The sequence below is a fragment of the Mandrillus leucophaeus genome, unplaced genomic scaffold, assembly GCF_000951045.1.
Source record: "Mandrillus leucophaeus isolate KB7577 unplaced genomic scaffold, Mleu.le_1.0 Scaffold49, whole genome shotgun sequence".
Classification (NCBI taxonomy): domain Eukaryota; kingdom Metazoa; phylum Chordata; class Mammalia; order Primates; family Cercopithecidae; genus Mandrillus; species Mandrillus leucophaeus.
The window spans coordinates 5,594,097-5,614,309 of NW_012105253.1; the positions used below are offsets into that span (position 1 = coordinate 5,594,097).

At 35.7% G+C, this 20,213-nt stretch overlaps 1 protein-coding gene across 6 annotated transcripts in view; it reads right to left on the bottom strand.

The window, feature by feature from the left end:
* The window catches only part of CHRM2 (cholinergic receptor, muscarinic 2), a 155,979-nt gene that overhangs the window by 12,481 nt on the left and 123,285 nt on the right, over positions 1-20,213 (bottom strand). For 3 of the 6 annotated variants that reach the window (XM_011995489.1, XM_011995491.1, XM_011995490.1), the window contains exon 3: positions 15,864-15,941. The exons of the other annotated variants lie outside the window; for them this stretch is intronic. The gene's annotated coding sequence lies outside the window, so the exon portion shown is untranslated. The remainder of the gene's footprint in view (positions 1-15,863; positions 15,942-20,213) is intronic. 6 annotated transcript variants of the gene reach the window in all.

Here is a 20,213-nt window from a genome sequence, read left to right on the forward strand (position 1 = left end):
TTATCATTGATGAGAAAGCAAATGAAGCTTATTCATTTTTAATTTTATATATTTGCAAATAAACATGTTGTATAATAATTCAATGAATGACATTCCAGCTATGATTTCTATTTGACGTAGGAGAGATGACCATTCAGGTATATAATCCATATCCTATTGTAGGTCTTTTAACATTCAATTAATCCCACTAATTTATAAACTGCATTGGCGAATGTGTTAAACACACCTTGAGATTATGTTATCAATAATCAATCATCCTTTTAGGGATCCATTAATGATGCCAGAGAGAAAGACAAGAAAAAGAAAAAGAGAGAAAATTGGGGAGAGACTTATTTAAGGATGTCTTGGGGAGCAAAGTCCGCTTTCTCTAAAGAAAGGTTTGATGGTACATGGTTTTGATATCGATGCAGGTGATGATAACATAGTTTGCTTACATTGTAATGACCCTTACCAATCTTGAATGTCCTTAAATTTTGCTTACAGATGGAAGAGAATCCTGGCCTGGGGCTTAAGAGACAGTCCAGGCCTGCTAGCTAGCAATATTGACATTCCACAGTCTGAGTGCTTTGACAACATCACACAAAAATGAAGTAAATTTCCACTTTTTGTTTTTTCTTTTAATCTGGTTTTCCTTTGAGCCATGCAACACATTATGAGTCATTGTACATATTTAGAGCTTTTTTATGAGCTCCTGAATCTCACTACAACAGCAGTTGTGGTGGGGGTGGTGGCCGCAAGGAGTAGTGGGGGCCCTGCTAAGAAATCATGGCTCGCTTGCTTTCTTTATTTCAAAATATCTTACTGAATTACTCTTCTGAGGAGATCCACACATGCCCTCAAGGGCTGTAGGGGATAGAAGTGAAGTAGGAATGGGTGACCAACAAAACAGAACACATTCTTGTCAACAAGGAATTTGCAATCTAGGGGAGATACAAATTGCTGGTGAAATTTCCAATTTTCTAAAACAACAATGGGCCAATATCATGCTAAGCAACAAGGCTGAGAAGTCATGGAGCAAGACTGGTCAGATGTGGTGAAATAAATACAGATAGCTCCCTGGAAACCTTTCCTCAATCTGTATCTCTCTTTCCCTTTCTCTTTTTCTCCTTTCCCGTACCACTGGCTTGTATTTGACATATTTGGTTTTTGTTTGTTTGATTGATTTTTTACTATTCTTAAGATTCTGCATTATAGCTTCTTGTAAAGAAAGTACAAAATACTGATGGTGAGTTTCTGCTTCAGTACATTGAGGCTGACATCCTGTAGGTTCAAAAACACTAGTTAATGGGTGCAGCACACCAACATGGCACATGTATACATATGTAACAAACCTGCATGTTGTGCACATGTACCCTAGAACTTAAAGTATAAAAAAAAAAAAAAAATAAAAAAAAAAAAAAAATACAGAATAAGACAGCCATGTCCTCACCAATACTGAGTTTTTATATTTTATCGGAAAAGATGTGTTGAAAATATTCTAGAGGGATGTATAAGTTGTCCTTCTTTAGAAAATTACAGCATAGGATGGCAGATTTTACCAGATATGCATTATGTACAATGTTTGGGGAAAAAAAGCCACACCAAACACATACTTAATTTTATCAAGCTGTACCCTTAAGGTTTGTGTGCAGTGCTAGATGTGAGTTGCACTTTTATAAAAAAGAAAAAAAAATGTAAAAGAAAATTATAGAGCAGAATGAAAGTAGCTGATAAAGCAAACTGATCCTCACATCATTACAAATAGAAGAGAATTCATGACTTTTCCCAAAGTAAAAAAGATCAGGATTATGCAAGGCCTTATGACAGTGTAAACATGCTTGCCGTTTTGGCTGCCTGTCAAACATAATACTATTCTTAGTGACGCTGGGACAAACTTCCACTCCATGTCAGCCAAGCTATCTTTTCTCCTCTTCAAAACACACCCTAAACACCACTTACCCGAAAAAAAATGTCATGACTGAGGGGGAAACGGCTGTAAAAGTGACTTAACTGGGACCCTTGTCCTAGTCAGTACATCCGTGGCACGTTTTCATTAATTTGTTCACACAATATACACCTCCTGCCAAAAAGGAAGAGGTCTGGACAATTTTAAACAGAATGAAACCTGAAAATACCCAACCCTTAGACTTTTAAAAATGAAATTCCATCTAAGAGAGCACTTCAGCATCCACCTTTTTCTGTACCAAGGATTTGACAGAACTCAAATATTGATGATGAACGTAATCTAGTAAATGGTGCTGACTAAACAATGTGCTCTAAAGCAAACAGCAGCAAAAGTGGAGAAAGTCCACTGTCTAAAGGTTGTTTTGTTCCCACAAGGAAGAAGAGTGAAAGGAAAATGGAAGCAATTCTTGGAGAGCTACAGACTGTCTATGATTAGGCAGCTGTATTTGAATCAATCCGTCTCTCTTACCGTCTTGAGAAACTGGAAATTTGTATAGTCGGCTTTTAGAATTTTGTTTTGTTTTTTCCTAAAGTCGGCAGGCTGCTGGTTTAATAACTCTAAATTAGTTAATTCATTGCTTTGAATTAAAAATGTGAATCAAATTTGCAGAGAATTGAGGCTTTTTAGGACTATGATAGAAAATTCTAGAATAAAAGCAGTTGTTTTGGAGAAGCTGAGCAGCTCCAAACAAAACATCCTTTTAGGGATCCTTTTCAATGGTTCATGTGCCCATTGGAAGCTGAGACAGAGCACATAGCAATGTGTTGGATAGTAGGTCAAGGACAACTTTAAAGAGAGGAACGAAAGTCAGTTTAGGAGAAGAGAGAAGATAAAGAGAAAGTTAGTACTTTTCCTCTGAAGAATAAACCAGGATAGTTGAGATAAGGATAAATGAGATTAGAAGTTGTGAAAATATTAGGAGGTACACATAGAAGTGAAACATTTTTCTGAGTATATAGAAAACAAATATTCAGATAGCATATCGTATAACAGTTAAGTAGAGACAAGGACACTTAGTTATACATAGGAATATATTTTTATTTTAAGCATGTCTCTGCTTAAGGCTGCATTGCTTATGGAGAGAAACAGAAAGTTGCTTTTGTCATTAAAATGCCTATTTATATGAAAAGTAAAGCAAATGGATTGTGTTTTATAGACATGCTATTATTGGTCATTGCCTCTTAAAACACATGCACTGTTAATTATAAGCTTAATAGACACCATCACTCTTCTAGTAGCCATCCTAGAATGTAGGTATAGGGTACAGAGAAACTAATTCGCCCCCATATAGCTAAATCTTGGTTCTTCTAACTTTTCAATGACAGAAATGACACAGGCCTCATATAATTAAGATTCATACCAGATTCAATGAAGCTGCAAAAATAAAATAGTAATGAAGTGTAGAGAGTAATGGGAAGCAACTATTTTTATTGTTTCCATTCGAAAGACAAAATGATTGTTTCCCCAGAGTTTGATTGCAGACTATTTCTAGAACTGAGCCAAATGACCGCAGTGTTATCCCATGAAAACTTGAAAAAATGAGAGCAGGGAGAAGATTAAAGTCTTTACTAAATGATCTAATGGCAATTGAGATGAAGAAACATAAAAAGCTGCATCAACTCAGCAAAGATTCTTGTATCTAAAGCCCTAATTTAGAATTAAAATAAAGCCAGTTGGTCAGAGAGAATGAAGAGGTTTATGTGGTAAATCAGGGAAGTCAACTCTCCAAACTGCTAGAAATGAAACTACTTTCTGGTTTATGACCTCAGGGGAATCACAACATAACTGAATATATGTAAGATAAGTCATCACATGCTGCACCCACCCTCTCTTCCAAAGACTTCACCCTCTTCCCTCTTCTAACACCCTTAGTTTGAGACTATATAAATATTTAAATGCCCTGACTCCTCTTTATCTTCAGACTCTCCAAATACCTGTCTCCCATTTAGACTGAGATATAATTACCAAACTGTAGTCTTTACCTCTATCAGGGAGTAGGTTCCATGTGGACTATGCCTAGTGTGAAAGCTATGTTAAAATAGTGGCATTTCCCTTCTTGAAATAAACCATCTTGACTTGGAAATGTCCCCAGTACATTTTTTCTGCCCCCATCTCTACCGTGTCATCTGATAAAAAGTAGCTAAATTGTGAGTAGTTCACATACAGAAGTATTTAAATACAATTTCCGTTCCTAAATAATGCCTGAGAATGGAAGATCTTCCAGTAGACAGCAAATGGATTGGGACTTGCTTCATAAATCTTCTAGGCAGGGTGGTTTTTCCTTGAAGCACAATTAGTCCATTCTCGCACTGCTGTGGAGAAATACCCAAGAACAGGTAATTTATAAAGGAATGAGGTTTAATTGACCCACAGTTCCACAGGGTTGGAAAGGCCTCAGGAAACTTACAAGCATGGCAGAAGGGGAAGCAAAGGCGGCGGGGGAGAGAAGTGCCGAGCAAAAGGGGAAAAACCCCTGATCAAATCATCAGATCTCATGGGAACTCACTGGCTATCACAAGAACAGCATGAGGGTAACCACCCCATGATTCAGTTACCTCCCATTGGGTCCCTCCCACGACATGTGGGGATTATGGGAACTACAGTTCAAAATGAGATTTGGGTGGGTTCACAGCCAAACCATATCAACAATTATACTACCATCAGCAAAGTAGGTTTAGCATGCGTTGTCTGCTGGGATAGGAGTATACACGCCTGAACTTCTAAGACAACATGTTAGAGTAGGATTCTGTGAGTATTTACTAACCCCAGAATACCACAAGATGGAAGGAAATAGGAAGCTGAGAGGTTTGGGCCTGGGACTGGATTCCTTCACCTAACTAGTGTGTGTGTGTGTGTGTGTGTGTGTGTGTGTGTATGTGTATATGCACGTGTGTGACTGTGCATGCATGCATGCATGCATATGCATACACAAAGTATGTTAGTTGAAGAGGAAAGGGTAATAACATAAGAAGAAAAAAAAGAAAGTATGTCTCTGTTCTTCTAAAGGTTAAGGAAAATTTCTCATAAAGCGTCAGTGAAATGTGACAACATGCTCTACAAGGAGAACTTGCAATTCACAAAGCAAGACTCCTGTAAGCAATTATGGAAGCTTGAAGAATGGCATTTGATTCTCAGATTCCTCCTTTTGAGGGAGAGAGCAGCAAGCCCCCCCAGGCTGCATATCTTTCTAGGAGATGTGCTGGCAGAAATGCTGGCTTCATGTTTTATGGGGGATGCAACTGTTCCTTCCGTAACTTTCTACCCAGATAACTGTGATGCATCTGTGAACACAGTAGACAAGACTTTGGAGTTAAAGCTGAAACGGAAGCCTATCTCTGTTATTTTCTCATTGTGTGAGCTTAAATTTGTTGACCCCCTTTCCACATCTAGAAGATCTAGAAGATGTGGAAAATAAAATCTACCATTCACAATATTTTTAAAAAGGCACATAATATAACAGCCTCTTAACATAATACACTATGATAATAGTGACTGTTAAGTAGTCACTATTACCAAGTTCATTATAATTTACCAGTTGATTCTAATCAACAAGTAGAGCGTTTAAAAAGGAGCAAAATAAGAAACAAAGCGTGTACTCTCTATTTCTCTGAAGAAAGTAGGTAATCTGAAATAATTTTTATATTATAGGAGTCTATTCTATGTCACTTTTATTATTTACTTTCACTTATTTTAAGGATTCCAGAAATCTCACTATTGTTCTATGGCATCCTGATTCTTATGCAGAAATGGTGTCTTTGATCTAAACTTTAAGAAATGTCAATTTAAAACTTAGCAACTAATCCTCTTCCTAACCCAATGGTCAAAAGGTCACAGACAAGTGAACCTGTATTTAAAATTCTTGCTGTAGATCTATGAAAGATTATTTAATAATTCTAAACTTATATTTTTGCTGAAAGCAGTTTATTTTGGAGAAAAAGATGATCTTTTTGAGGGACTAAAGAAAAATTTCTGGTCCTCCACAAATTTTGAACAAATCATGGAACTAAGACAGAGATGTATCATTGAAAAATATAAAAATAACAAAATTTCATTATGTCAGATTGTGAGTGCTAAGAGCTTGATCTATGAATATGCATAAAGTTAATTTGTAACTTGATTTAACATATCACTCTAAATGCTATTTTCAAATAAACAACTATTTTTTAAAAATTTCATTTAAACTCTTTTGCTAATAGAAATAAAACACCTTTATTTTAAAGGATTTAAAAAAAAAAAAAAAGCATTCTTTCCTCTAAATGCCAGTCTTCTTGATGGGCTTTTCTCATATTTTTTCTTTCTTATTCTTAATTATTTATCTTGACAACTTCATTCCTTTTAGCGAAATTCTTCTCTTCTACATATGTGTCCATTCTTTCCTTCATCCATTCTATGTTCAGCGAGTGTAGGATGTAGGAGATGGTGTAGGTTGTCTGAAGAACCCCACAGGACAGTTTCCCACGCTCTCATGTCATGTTACTCTTCTGCTGGGACTGGCTAGGATAAAAGACTTAACTTTGTTTATGATATGGTGACTACTACAAAACGTTTATCTGGAAAAATTATTCCACAGATGAGACACAGCCTTGTCATTCTAGAATTCAGGGGCCATAACCAGACTAGAGCTGACCTCCCATAGCAAGAGAAGCGATACAGACCTATTGTATTGCTAGTCCTTTGGGGATGAGATGGCCCACCACAACCTGCTGAGAAGGCCCTCTCCAGTGTGCCATGGCCAAATCTCATCCTAGCCCTAGGTGAAAGGTCTGTGCATCCCCCAACCAGACTTCTCTCTGGTTCATACTTGGCTGTGTACAAGGAAGGAAATACTTAGCTCAAGTGTTCCAAGGACAGAATCATTCTCATTCATAGGCCGCCTCTTAGTCCCTGTTCTTAATGAAAAAGCATTCTCAGCTCTGTGTCTGCATTTAGGAATGTAACTTACGAACAGTCTGCCTCTGGCTCTTCCTTGTTTGGTTGCTTTCAAAGTCCACTGTAAAGCTCAAAGGTGACAGCTTGACCATTTTGCTCAATGTTTTTTTTTTTCTTTTTTGTATTGTTATTAAAATAACAAATGACTGTGCATAAAGCCGACATAACATAAACAAGTGCTAAACTAGTAAGTCACAGAGGGAACAGCTCTGTCTGAGCAGGAAGGAGGAAGTAGCTAGACTACAGAAAGACCAAAAGCAAGCATTGTAGGGGACAGGGATGAAGATGTGAGGTGGGGAGAGTTTTCATTATGTTTGGCACAATGCCCAGTACATCCTCAGATTTCCAAGCTGTGCTTTAAAATAAAGATTGGAAGCCTCTTAAATAAAGCTTAATTTCTGTTTAGATATGATCCCAAGTTTTATAACCAAGTTTTTAACACCCTATAGCTGGCTTCTTTATTGTAAGTATGAACCACACGTTTCTTCTCAAACAAAACAAACCCTTAAGTGGTTACTTTAAAGGCTCAATGTGGCTATAGAACTCAAACAATGTTTTCATATGCTGGGATTAAATGAATCGGAAAATTGTGAATCATTTTCAATAAAGTACACAAGGATATAAAAGTCAAAGGGTAAGAAATCGTGACAGGTAGTTTTGGTTACATGCATTGTAGTGCTTGGGTTGGGATGGATAAAAAACAAAAAGGTGGACAGACAGAGCTGTATTTTGTAATCTGAATATAAAGCAAAATAGAAAAAAGAAGTGATTTAAAGGAAAGGTAGGTTAAGGAGAAAGCCTTTTAAAATATTTGGTTTTGTTGCTTTTATTTACTTATTTATTTATTTATTTATTTATTTATAATAATAATGAATTATGAGACCGAGCGTGGTGGCTCACACCTGTAATCCCAGCACTTTGGGAAGCCGAGGCAGGCGGATCACCTGAGGTCAGGAGTTTGAGACCAGCCTGGCCAACATGGCAAAACTCCGTCTCTACTAAAAATACAAAAGTTAGCTGAGTGTGGTGGTGGGTACCTATAATCCCAGCTACTCTGGCGACTGAGGCAGGAGAATCGCTTGAACCCAGGAGGTGGAGGTTGCAGTGAGCCGAGATTGCACCACTGCACTCCAGCCTGGGTGACAGAACGAGACTCTATCTAAAAAACAGGAAAAAAAAAAAAAAAACGAAAAAAAGAATTATGAAAGACAACTGAACAAAAGAAAATACTGATGAGTGAGGGTCTAAAGGTCTAAGAGCAATAGTTGGCTCTGGCTCGGTTGGGAGTAGTAGAAAGATACTTACCTTTACAGTTTGTAAAATTGTCATCTGTGCAATAGGTCTGTCTGAGATTTGTTTTAGTACTTTCTGTTGTTTAGAAAACATTCATGAATGTCTTAAGCTCAGGTGAATTGTGTAGCTTTGCTCTACTTATTCCATATAATAACAATTTTCATGAAGTCGCATCCTCTTATATTCGTCGCCATTTATTTCTGGACTCTGTAAGTTTGTAATACATAAATTTGCTAATAGTTGTTTCCTGTTCACCAACACTTCCAGAAATTGAACCTTGGGTGCAGATCGTGGCAGCGTTTATGTAGTATCGGGAAGCAATTGGGAACAGAACTATCTGTTCTGTTTACTTATCCTGTATGTAGAACAAACCCCAGCAGATTATGGATATCCAGAGCAAGAATGTGTCATGTGTGACTTCTGTTTAACTATTAGTAGTTTTAAAATATTTTATTTTATTTTAAGTTCCAGGACACATGTGGAGGACGTGCAAGTCTGTTACATAAGTAAACGTGTGCCATGGTGGTTTGCTGCACCTATCAACCCATCACCTAGGTATTAAGCCCTATGTGCATTAGCTATTTATCCCGATGCTCTCCCTCCCCCTCCCGGATGGTACACTTTTGAAGGATAATGAACAATAATAAGCATTGTTAATGATGACTCAACTGATTTCCATGGTTAGGTGATACAGTGAACAGCAAATAAACAGGGTGGGGAAAGAAGTACATGATTTAGCAATAGCGTTCATGGGCAAATTTCATGACTAAATTAAATAAACCTACTATGTGAAATAAGCCCCAATCCCAAATTATCAATGTATCTAAGTGAGGGTTTTTTCTATAATTTTAAAATTTGATACTGCCTTTACTTTCTTGCAAACTACCTATTTGGCGTGATTAACTAACTGGTAGCTACTTCTATTGTTTTCTCCTCCTGAGTCACTATGTGCACATGTTTTTTTTTTTTTTTTAATTTAGGACTTTGGGGTGTAATCTGAGAGGGGTTCTTCTTTAGAATACATTTCATCTCAAAAATAAAATATTTAATTATGCAAGATGATGCTTTTTTCAGGAACTCAGGCAGATTGACAGTAGACACATTGTCCACCCAAACCACCTCTCCATTTCTCACGTTGATCTGTTTGTTTTTAAATAGCAATGTTGATCTAAACTCATGAAAAGGGAAGGGGTCTGTGATATTGAAATATGTGCATTGTCATTCCAGAGATGCTATTTCATTTCTCTGAGTTTGATTTTTGTCCCTGTGGCCATGAGGACATTTGACTCTAACATCTCTTTCAGCTCTAAAAGAGTCTTAGGATTCTAATTTTACTTGAGTTCTCTTAGGATCCATATGATGCTGACTGAGAGGTCAGAGATGATGTCACTCACTTCTCCCTTAGATCTGCATTTTCCTAAACACTGTACCCTGTGTATCTACAAAAAGAAAACAGCTCAATCTCTCTTGAATTTTTGCTAGTTTGGCTTTGTTGGCCTTATGGAAGAGGTCTCAGCTTTGTGTCAGCTGTGGTTTTCTTTGTCACTATCTTCAATCCTCCCACCTTCAATATCCTGGTACATCTCAGCTTCCTTCTGTGACCCTTCATCCATGCAGGCTTGAAAATTAGACTCAAATTGCTATCTGTATCTTCATTTCACTCTCAATATTGAAACGTACGAGCATGAACTAATTCTCTCAATCTAGCTCCATATATACCTACTAACTCATTAAAAGCTAGCTGTAGCACTGGAGCAAGAGATCATATATTAGAGAAGGAAAGCAATTTCCTTGGCAAGTTCATTTGTGTATTCTCTTCAATGTCATAGCAGAGGTTTGTCCTTGAAATAAGGGTGTTTTCTCACCCAGTGTATCCCTCTGGCTGTCTGATTCCTCAATTAACTGACACCTCTGTGCCAGTGATTTCATCCTGGACTTATTTAGTGGACAAACTAAATAGTGATCCAATGACTTACATGCTTATTTTACAGCATCACTGTAATTGCTGCCTATGTAGTCCTGCAAGAAGGGAGGGAAATTAAGGAAAGGCTTCTGGAGAGGGCGTGTTTTAAGACATGCTGCAACTATTTGCCAAGGGTAAGGAAGAGTATTCTGAGAATTTCCATTGGCAGCCTGAAATCTAAACAAAATTCCAAAGATCAGACAAGAATAAATTGTTTCCTGTAGAGCATTATGTTTTATATCGCAGAGCAGAATTCATTGCCAATGACGGGTGCATTAAGTCTCAAAGATATTATATCTTTCTTTTTAATTTAAAAATCACATGAGATTGATATCTCATATATATTTTCTCTGCTTTGAAACCTTCATCTGCATTTGGACATTAAAAAGTAAAAATTATTTCTTTTTCCGATTTTCAAATTAGAGCATTTCAAGAAGTAAAACAAAGAAAAAATATTCTGGATCATTTATATTTGACTCACAAGGGCCATCCACTTTACTTGATTATTCAAGAGATGAGTTTCTCTAGCCGACTTCAGTGGATAAAACAGTGAACAGTATCAATATGCCTTCCATTGTCAAAGACTGTATAGAATGGTTGAAAGCACCTGTGAATTTTTACTGCTTTTGAAATCTTGTTTATCTTCCTACACACATACATGAGCGTGCAATACACTCATACACATACACATGTACTATTTAAAAGTTTTAGATTACATTGTGTATATCAATGCATTATTTCACTGGGGCCAGGCAAAGGATTGAAGAGCAAAGGAAGGAAGCTGGCATAAGTTAACATGTACACACTGTGCAGCTGGTAGGCCTTGGAGTGGGGAAAATCAGAAAAGCTGTCAACTACTCCACTGTCGAGATACAGCTGGGTGAGAATGTGGACACAGAGTTGTCACATATTCAGAATTATAAAGAAACACTGAAAATCTGGATTTTTATACTTACTCTTTCAATTTTTAAATCTTGGCTCACAGTCGTAAAATACTGAGAAGCCAGCAAAACATGTTTGTGGAGAGCTTTGGCCTGTAGGCTCACACTCTATGACTTTTGCTGTTAGTACTGAGCAGTAACATTTTCAAATAAAGATAATCACAGACATTTTTATATGACATTTGAAAATATTCTAATGCATCATTTTTTATGGGTACATGATACTTAGTTTTGTGGCATACTACAATTTCATTAAATAATTCTCTATTGGTGACACTTAAGTTATTTCTAATTTTTTACTCTAGCAAATAATAGTGTAGCAAACTTCCTTGTACATGATTTTTTAAAATAGATCTCTGATTGCTTTCTTAGGATAAATATCTATAAATGAGATCATTGGCCAAAGTTATATACATTTGCTATTTTGGATAGCAAAATCCCAATCGTGATTCATGATAATGATATTTTCCTATAGCTAGTAACAAAAATAAGAATAATTACTAAAAAACTTTGTGAATCAGATAAATAAAATATTCTATTTGAAGTTTTAGCTATCATTTTATTGATTTGTGAAGTTTTATACTGTTCATGTGTTTGACAATTGGCAGTTACATTTACCCTTTGTCCTTTTATAGAAGATATTTTTTACTTGTGTTTTATCTATTGATACTCATGGTATCAATTAAAAAGACTTTCTCCATCCCAAAGAAGTTAATATTTAATGATAATTCCTTTAGCTAATTTATATGTTTTATAGTTTAAACTGTAATTTATATAAACTATATTTAGAATAAGGTATAAAAAGATCTAATATCAACTTTAAAAAATAGTTTAAAAATAAATCCAGAAACATTTATCAGGCAGTTTACACTTTCTCCACAAATTTGAAAGCTGGTTCTACCATTTATTAAATGATTCCATACACTGAGTTCTATTTCTGGGCTTTCCATTCTATTCCATTGCTGGATCTGTCTATTCTTACACCCGTAGGAATATTTTTTTTTTTTTTTTTTTTTTTTGAGACGGAGTCTCGCTCTGTCGCCCAGGCTGGAGTGCAGTGGCGGGATCTCAGCTCACTGCAAGCTCCGCCTCCTGGGTTCACGCCATTCTCCGGCCTCAGCCTCCCGAGTAGCTGGGACTACAGGCGCCCGCCACCTCGCCCGGCTAGTTTTTTGTATTTCTTAATAGAGACGGGGTTTCACCGTGTTAGCCAGGATGGTCTCGATCTCCTGACCTCGTGATCCGCCCGTCTCGGCCTCCCAAAGTGCTGGGATTACAGGCTTGAGCCACCGCGCCCGGCCAGGAATATTTTTTATTGTAAATTTTATAATATATTCAAATGCTCTAATTATAAGTACAACTTATTAGTGTTTTATTTTTAATTATCTTTATTATACTTTCATGCTATTTTATATGACTTAAGAAAAATCTGTGAATCCCTTTATCCTTATGAAATTATTTGTTTAAATTTTATGTATTTATTTTGAGACAGGGTCTTGCTCTGTTGCAAAGGCTGGAGTGTACAGCAGTGCAATCTTGGCTTATTGCAACCTCCGCCTTCCAGGACCATGCAATCCTCCCCCTTCAGCCTCCAGAGTAACTGGGACCACAGGTGTGCACCACCATACCTGGGTAATGGTTTTTAATTTTTATAGAGACAGGGTCTCCCTGTAGTGTCCAGGCTGGTCCTGAACTCCTGGGCTCAAATGATTTCCCCACCTTGGCCTCCTGAAGTGCTGGAATTATGGGCATGAGCAACCACACCCAGCCCTTTGTGGAATTGTTATCGGTCTGTTATAAATAATTAACATTTTTATAGTGTTGAGTATTCATATCAAGAAATATTGTTTACTTATTCAAGTTTTTTCTCTTGTCCCTTTCTGATGTGTTGTAATTTTTCAGTAAACAAATATTGAACATAAAATTTTTATAGACCTGTGTTTCTGTATGTATATTTGTGTATATCCTGCTAAGATCGACCTTGCTTATTTTTAGTTGCACAGTGAATGGAATCTTTTTGCCATTGTATTTCTAATTGTGATGTATGTGTATGTAGACAATTCACATAGACTATAGGGAATATGTTAATAAGATAAAATTATTAATTTTGTACTTTACTACATAACATGCATAGGATATATTAATAAATAAAAGCTATTATTTTACTTTTGGCCACTTTCTCTGTATAAATGATTGATATGTTAATGAGAAATTATGCTTATACAAAATTATGCTTATGTATTTATTAAAGTTAATTGTATTCCACAGCCTTCTCACCTCTGAATAAGGATTGTTGTAATAACCTGGTGGCTATAGCAGTGAAGTTATAGATAAGAACAGAGAGTTTTCCAAAACAGTGAATACAGTATATAAATCTGCTTATCCCCTCTTCCCTATTAAACTAAGCTGAGATCGTATAGGATCTAGTCTCACTCATAATTTAGTATTTATCAAATAATTTAAGATACTTTTAAATTAGAAAATATCTAAAAAATTTAATATATTTGATTTTATTGTAACTTGAAAAATAACCTCATGGTTATGACAATTATTTGAATAAAGACAATAGTGCTAAACATCTTTCTTTATTGAAAAAGAGAGAATTGCTTGGACCTAGGAGGTAGAGGTTGTGGTGAGCCGACCAAATAAGTACCTCTCTATCGAATAAGAAATTGATGTGGCTTATGTAGTGTGGCCCAGCAAATAAAATGCGAGTTTATTTTTTAAGGCAAAGACATAATATTGATGATTATATTACAATGCAAGAGCAACTCAAAAATAACTTTCATATGGAATAACTACTACTGATGACATCTTCAGTAAGCATGGATACAGAATACATTACTGACTCTTCTGAAACACCATTGATGTTTGAGCTGTGACACTTTTGACTATAAAAATGACAGATTTATTTTTGCTTTAAAATGTCCCCTTATTTTCCCTAAGGTCTGTCAGTTTGTGATGTGGAGGTCAGGAAAGGGGTTGGAGCATGAGAGCAGGTACAATCAGAGAGCTAGAGAGAGTATTTGGAGCGGCAAGGTCTTGATTTCACCTTTCACAATTAGTATTCTGCATTTACGTGACACTGCAACCATCATGCTCAAGCAAACAACCTTTAAACAAAACCTTTAAACAAAAGTGGAAACATAGTCACATCAGTTTATTTATTTTCTTATTTATTTATCATTGTATGTATGAGGTAATTGGCTGGATTTTTTAAGACTTTTAAGTTGATGACTATGACCTCTATACAGGCTGAATTTGTGAGTGCTTTTTTTCTTTTGAAACAAAAATTATCAGGTATGGAAAGCATTTAGGATCTGTATTTTTCCTCATTTTACTTTTTCACATTGGGGTTGGATTTCTTTGATCATAGGACTTTGAAATGGCTTCTGAGGCTAATGTATGTAAAAGCTTTTCTTTACTAAGGAGATAGGGTCAAAACTATGCCCCAATCCCCATTATCATATTATTCCTAGCTTGAGCTTATTTTAGTGACAGGCAGAAAGCCACTAGGCTAAAGCTGTTTGCTTTCCCATCTATGGCCATCTCTGGCACTTCTCCGTGTGCCTGTCAAGGGGCTGTGGCTTCATTTTCAAGGGAATGTGTGAACATGCGCTGCATTACATCTCTCTCCCCTGACTTCAGGGAGCTAATACTGAGAAAAACGAGCAATTTTTGATTATCTAAAAATGATTGGCCCAATGTCAGAGGTGGTACTATTTTCATCCTGACTTTTATAGATAAGAAAACTAAGCCACATTAAATGGGTAAGTTATGTAGTGCCAGCTAGTAAGAGATGATGCTCAGACTTGAAATCAAAGGAGTCTCATAGCTAAGCTTTTGCTCCTGATCATGCAAATGTCTCACTTTCTGAAGCAAGAGCATGTTATATCTGTGCTCTCTTCCTCTTTTTCTCTCTCTCTGTCTCTCTTGCTGTATGGGTCTGTGTAAAGATACTGCCATAACTCACTTCTATGAACAAAAATACCACTCGATGAATCAGGCTTACTATAAGCTCATCAATATCTATCATGACTGTATGACTGTGATAGTTAATTTTGTGTGTCAATTTGATTGTGACATAGTTCCTAGTTCTTTAATCAAACACAAATCTAGGTGCTGCTGTGAAAGTATTTTGTATATATAGTTAACATGTACAATCAGTTGAATTTAAGTAAATGAGATTTTTCTTAATAATGCAGGGCCTCATCCATCAGTTGAAACCTTGGGAGTAAAAACTAAGGTTTCTTGGAGAAAAAATTCTACCTCAAGATTGCAACACTAACTCCTGTGTGAGTTTCTAGCCTGCTGGCCTGCCTTAACGATTTCAGAATTGCCAGTTCTCATAGTTTCATGATTCAATTCCTTAAAACAAGTATTTGCAAAATTTAGTGTTCACTGAAAATATTGCTTCTAGAGGAAATTCATCGTTAAGGTCAGAAGATTTTGAAAATTAAAAAAAAACTCAACAAATTTTGACGTATTAAGCCATGTGCTTATGGTAGGGTGTGGACCTTTTTCCTGATAAGTTGAATCAACTTGATTTGGAGTAACAAGTAGTTCTTAGTGAAGAGTTTGTCCCTGGTCTGTGGGTTGTTCTGTTTAAGTGGAAGTTAATAGAAATATCCTAACGCAACAACCCAGACTAATATTATCTCATAAGAGTAACTGATATTTAATTTTACTTGACATAATTACCTTTCCAAAGGATTATTGTGACTTCACAACAACTTAATGTTTTGTCTATAAATGTATTAATTTATTCATTAAAAATTTATTGAGCACTTACTATATGCCAGGCATTGGGTGCTGGGAATACACTCTTGAATGGGTAAGATCCAGACCCTGTACTCATGTTGCTAACAACCTGGTAGAAAAGAGAAACAAAACGTGTGGGAAACAGTAAAAATAATTACAACAAACAGAAAAAAGGAGTATATTAGTCTTTATAAGGACAGCTCCTATACTGGAATTCTTGAGAGAAAAATCTCTTGTGACTCAAGTTAGACACAAACATCTGAAGTACATGCACCTGTCAGGACAAAGGTTTACTCCTCCAGGAACACGGAAGACTGGCATCTCACTTAGGACTGGGAATAGAATCACGTATACTAAAAGAGAAGTGACTCTGAGAAACATGGTCTGAGTAAAGGCCTGCAGCTTAAAATAAGTGTGATAATGGTAAGTATTGTAACCCTGACTCTCATTAAAAAATGGTAATCAGCTACCATGGTTTGCCTCCATGACAAACAGTATGTTTGCTAAGTTTGGTCATACAGAATCATTGAAAATTGATTATGCACATAATTTTATGAGACAGACATGGCAGAGGAAGGATTTTAATCAAAGGAAAATAAAATCAAGGGAAGATTGTACATCTGTGTAAATATCTATGAAAAAGTGCATTTCCCTCCTCACCTCCAAACAGTAGCTAAGTTAACCCAAGCCTGACAGTGTTCTCAAGTGGAACAATATGGTACCTATCTCAACAATGTATTGTAAAAAATAAATATGTGTAAAGCTGTAGTAATCAAAACAGTGTGGTATTGGCAAAATAATAGACAAATATATCAAGGGAACATAATAGAGAGCTCAGAAATAGACCCACATGAATATAATCAACTCATTTTTGACAAAGGAGCATAAGCAATACAATGGAGCAAAGATAGTCTTTTCAACAAATTATGCTGAAATACCTGGACATCTACATGCAAAAAAACAATGAATCTAGGCACAGACCTTAGTCCCTTCACAAAAATTAACTCAAAGTGGATCAAAGACCTAATTGTAAAATGCAAAGCTATAAAAATCCTAGAAGGTAACATATGAGAAAAACCTGCATGACTTTGGGTATGGTGATGACTTTTAAAATACAACACTAAAGGCAATCCATGAAATATATAATTGATAAACTGAACTTCATTAATATTGTAAACTTCTCTTTGAAAGACAATGTTAAGAAAATGAGAAAAGAAGCCACAGACTGGGAGAAATGAAAAGACAAACCCACAGACTGAAAGACACATCTGAAAAAAGACAGTTATCCAAAATGTACAAACAACTCCTAAAATCAACAATAAGTAAACTCAAAAATGGGCCAAAGATCTTAATGGATAACTCACGAAAAACATACAGGTGGTAAATTAGCATATGGAAAGATACTTTATATCATATGCCATCAGGGAAATGCAAATCAAGGCAATGAGATAACTACTACACATTTATTAGAATGGCCATAATCTGGATCACTGACAACACCAAATCCTGGAGAGGATGTGGGGCAAGAGGAGCATTCACCTGCTGCTGGTGGAATTGAAAAATGGCACAGTCACTTTGGAAGATAATTCAGTGGTTTCTTACAAAACTCAACATACTTTTACCATGAGATCCAGCAAATAATTATATACTTCTTGATATTTACCCAAATAAGTTAAAAACATGTCCACACAAAAACCTGCACATAGACATGTATAGCAGTTTTATTTATAATTGCCATAATGTGGAAGCAAAAAAGATATCCTTTGGTAGGTGAATGAATAGATAAACTGTGGTACATCCAGACAATGGAGTATTACATAGTGCTAAAAACAAGTAAGTTATCAAGCCACGAAAAGACATAAAGGAACATTAAATGCATATTGTTAAGTCAAAGACAGCAATATGAAACGACTGCATACTGTATAAATCCAACTATATGACACCCTGGAAAAGGTAAAAACTGTGAAGACAGTAAAAAGATCAATGGTTGGCAGAAATTGCCAGGGATGGAGTTCTGAATAGGTGGAGCCGTGAGGACTTTTATGGCAGTGAAAAAAACACCATATAATATAATGATGGGTACATGTCATTATACATTTGTCTAAGCTCATAGAAAGTACAACACCAAGAGTGAACCCCAATATAAACTATGGACTTTGGGTGATAATGATGTGTTCAATGCATATTCATTGTAACAAATGTAACACTGATGGGGGATGTTGAAAATGGCAGAGGCTGTGCATGTGTGAGGGTAGGAAGTATATGAAAAATCTGTGTAATTTTGCTATGAACCTAAAACTGCCTTAAAAAATAAAGTCTTAAAAATAAATATAATTATGATGATGCGGTAGAGAATAATCTGAGTAAATGTAACACGGCCAGAAACTGCAGTGCGTGTAAGTTCAGTGGTGCTGGAAATGCAAAATTGAGTCTGGGAGAGGTGACAGGAGGTGGCTGAGAGTCAGAAAGAAGTTGAACTGTCGAAAACGTATGCACTCTACTTAGGAAACTCAGACTTCATTGTATAGTGGATGGGGATCTGATGAGGGTTCTCAAAAAGGAAGTACTATGAATAAATTTGTATTTTAAGTAAATTTCTGAAATAGTTGTGAAGGGGACGGATTTTAAGGGACAAAACCAGGAGCAGAAAATTAGTACCTAAGTAACAGCAATGATCCATGGGAAAGAAAGGACCTAGGGTAGAAAGAAAGGAAACGGATGGAGAAGACATGCTAAGTTTTAAAACGTATAATTGTATTTGGGGAATGAGGGAGAGGAAGAAGTCAATAATGACATACATATTCCTATCACTAGTGGGAACTCCGAAAAGCAGAGGGACTTGAACTTCCTACAAAAGATTAATGAGTCTACAGTGGGTATCACTGATGCACATCTTTAGCAATTAGCTTGCAAGACAAGATAGGTTTTATTCTCTTTATATAAACTACTTCTCAATTAAGCATCAGAATTTCCATAAGTTTGGGTTTATCATGCATCATACTAAGATAAATTTGAGTCCTACTCCAGTAATTAATCACTGTGTGACCTTGAGTTAGTTACTTAACTATTTTAACTTTCATCCCTTTAAATATCAAATAAAAATATGGAAGATCTATTAAATGAAAGGAGATATATGAAGGAAGCATGCAAAAAGTTAAAACCAAAAAAAACAAAAATCTTTACCTTAGCATGGATTTTTCCCAAACATATAGAAATACATATATTAAATATGGATCGATATATCATTGTGATCAAGAGAATTAGTACTAAAATCAGACTAATAAGGAACAGACCCTGGTTCTGTCACTTTTGATGTGACTTTTAGCAAGTTATAGAACTTTTCAAGCTTTAATTTCCTCTTTTATAAAATGAGGAAAATAATGGCACCAACCTGATAAGTTTGATGGGAAGACAGTAAAATTATAAAAGTATTTAAAATAGTTTCTTAAATTCAATATATACTAAATAAACATTGAATATCATTATGAATTCATAAATTTGTGTGTATGCATAGATAAATATATGTATAGATATAGGCATACTTATTAGACTTAATTATATAAAATTGCCAATATTCAACCATTTTGACTCACAAAAATGGCAACAGCCTATAATCAGGACAAAAACAAGATAATCAAGTCACCATCTAGATGCACTGGTTGACTTTATTGTCTCACTTTTGCTGATTTTCTTAGGCAAGCACTGGCTGCAGGACACAGTTGAACTTATTATCCAGTAGATTATTATTTGTGCACTCTATTTGTTAACAGTCATGAGAGAAGATATAAAGAGTACAGATTGAAGCTGACAGTACTATTGGATCCCAATGCAGAGCTGCGTAACCTTGGACAAGTTACTTAACCTTTCTAAGCCTGAGTCACCTTCTCTCTACAATGAAAAAAAAAACTATAAAATTGTTGTAAGTATTAAATGAGATAATGCATGTAGAGCACATAATACATAGGCCAGCAGATAATGAGCACTCAATAATGTTATCTGTTAGTACACAAATTAGTAATTACTCACTCAAATTTGATTTTCTACAGATGACATTGTATTTTCTGTCTTGCAATGTTTTCCCTTCCCTCTTCTTCCCTCACCTCCTCTGCTCACTCCTTTTTTCCTCTTCTCTTCCCTGACCTCCTTTCTCTTTCCTTGTCTTCCCTTTCTTTTCCTTTCCTTTTTAATGAGGAACCACTGGGACTAATTATGATCTGTATTTGAATTATTCTGGATATATGTGTCTATTAAAGAACCTTTCCTGGAAAATGATACATTGTTTTATATATATCTGAATATACATATATACTTTTTAATATATTTATATATTTTATATATATAGATATATACTACATAAAATTCTACTGTTTTTAGGTATGAG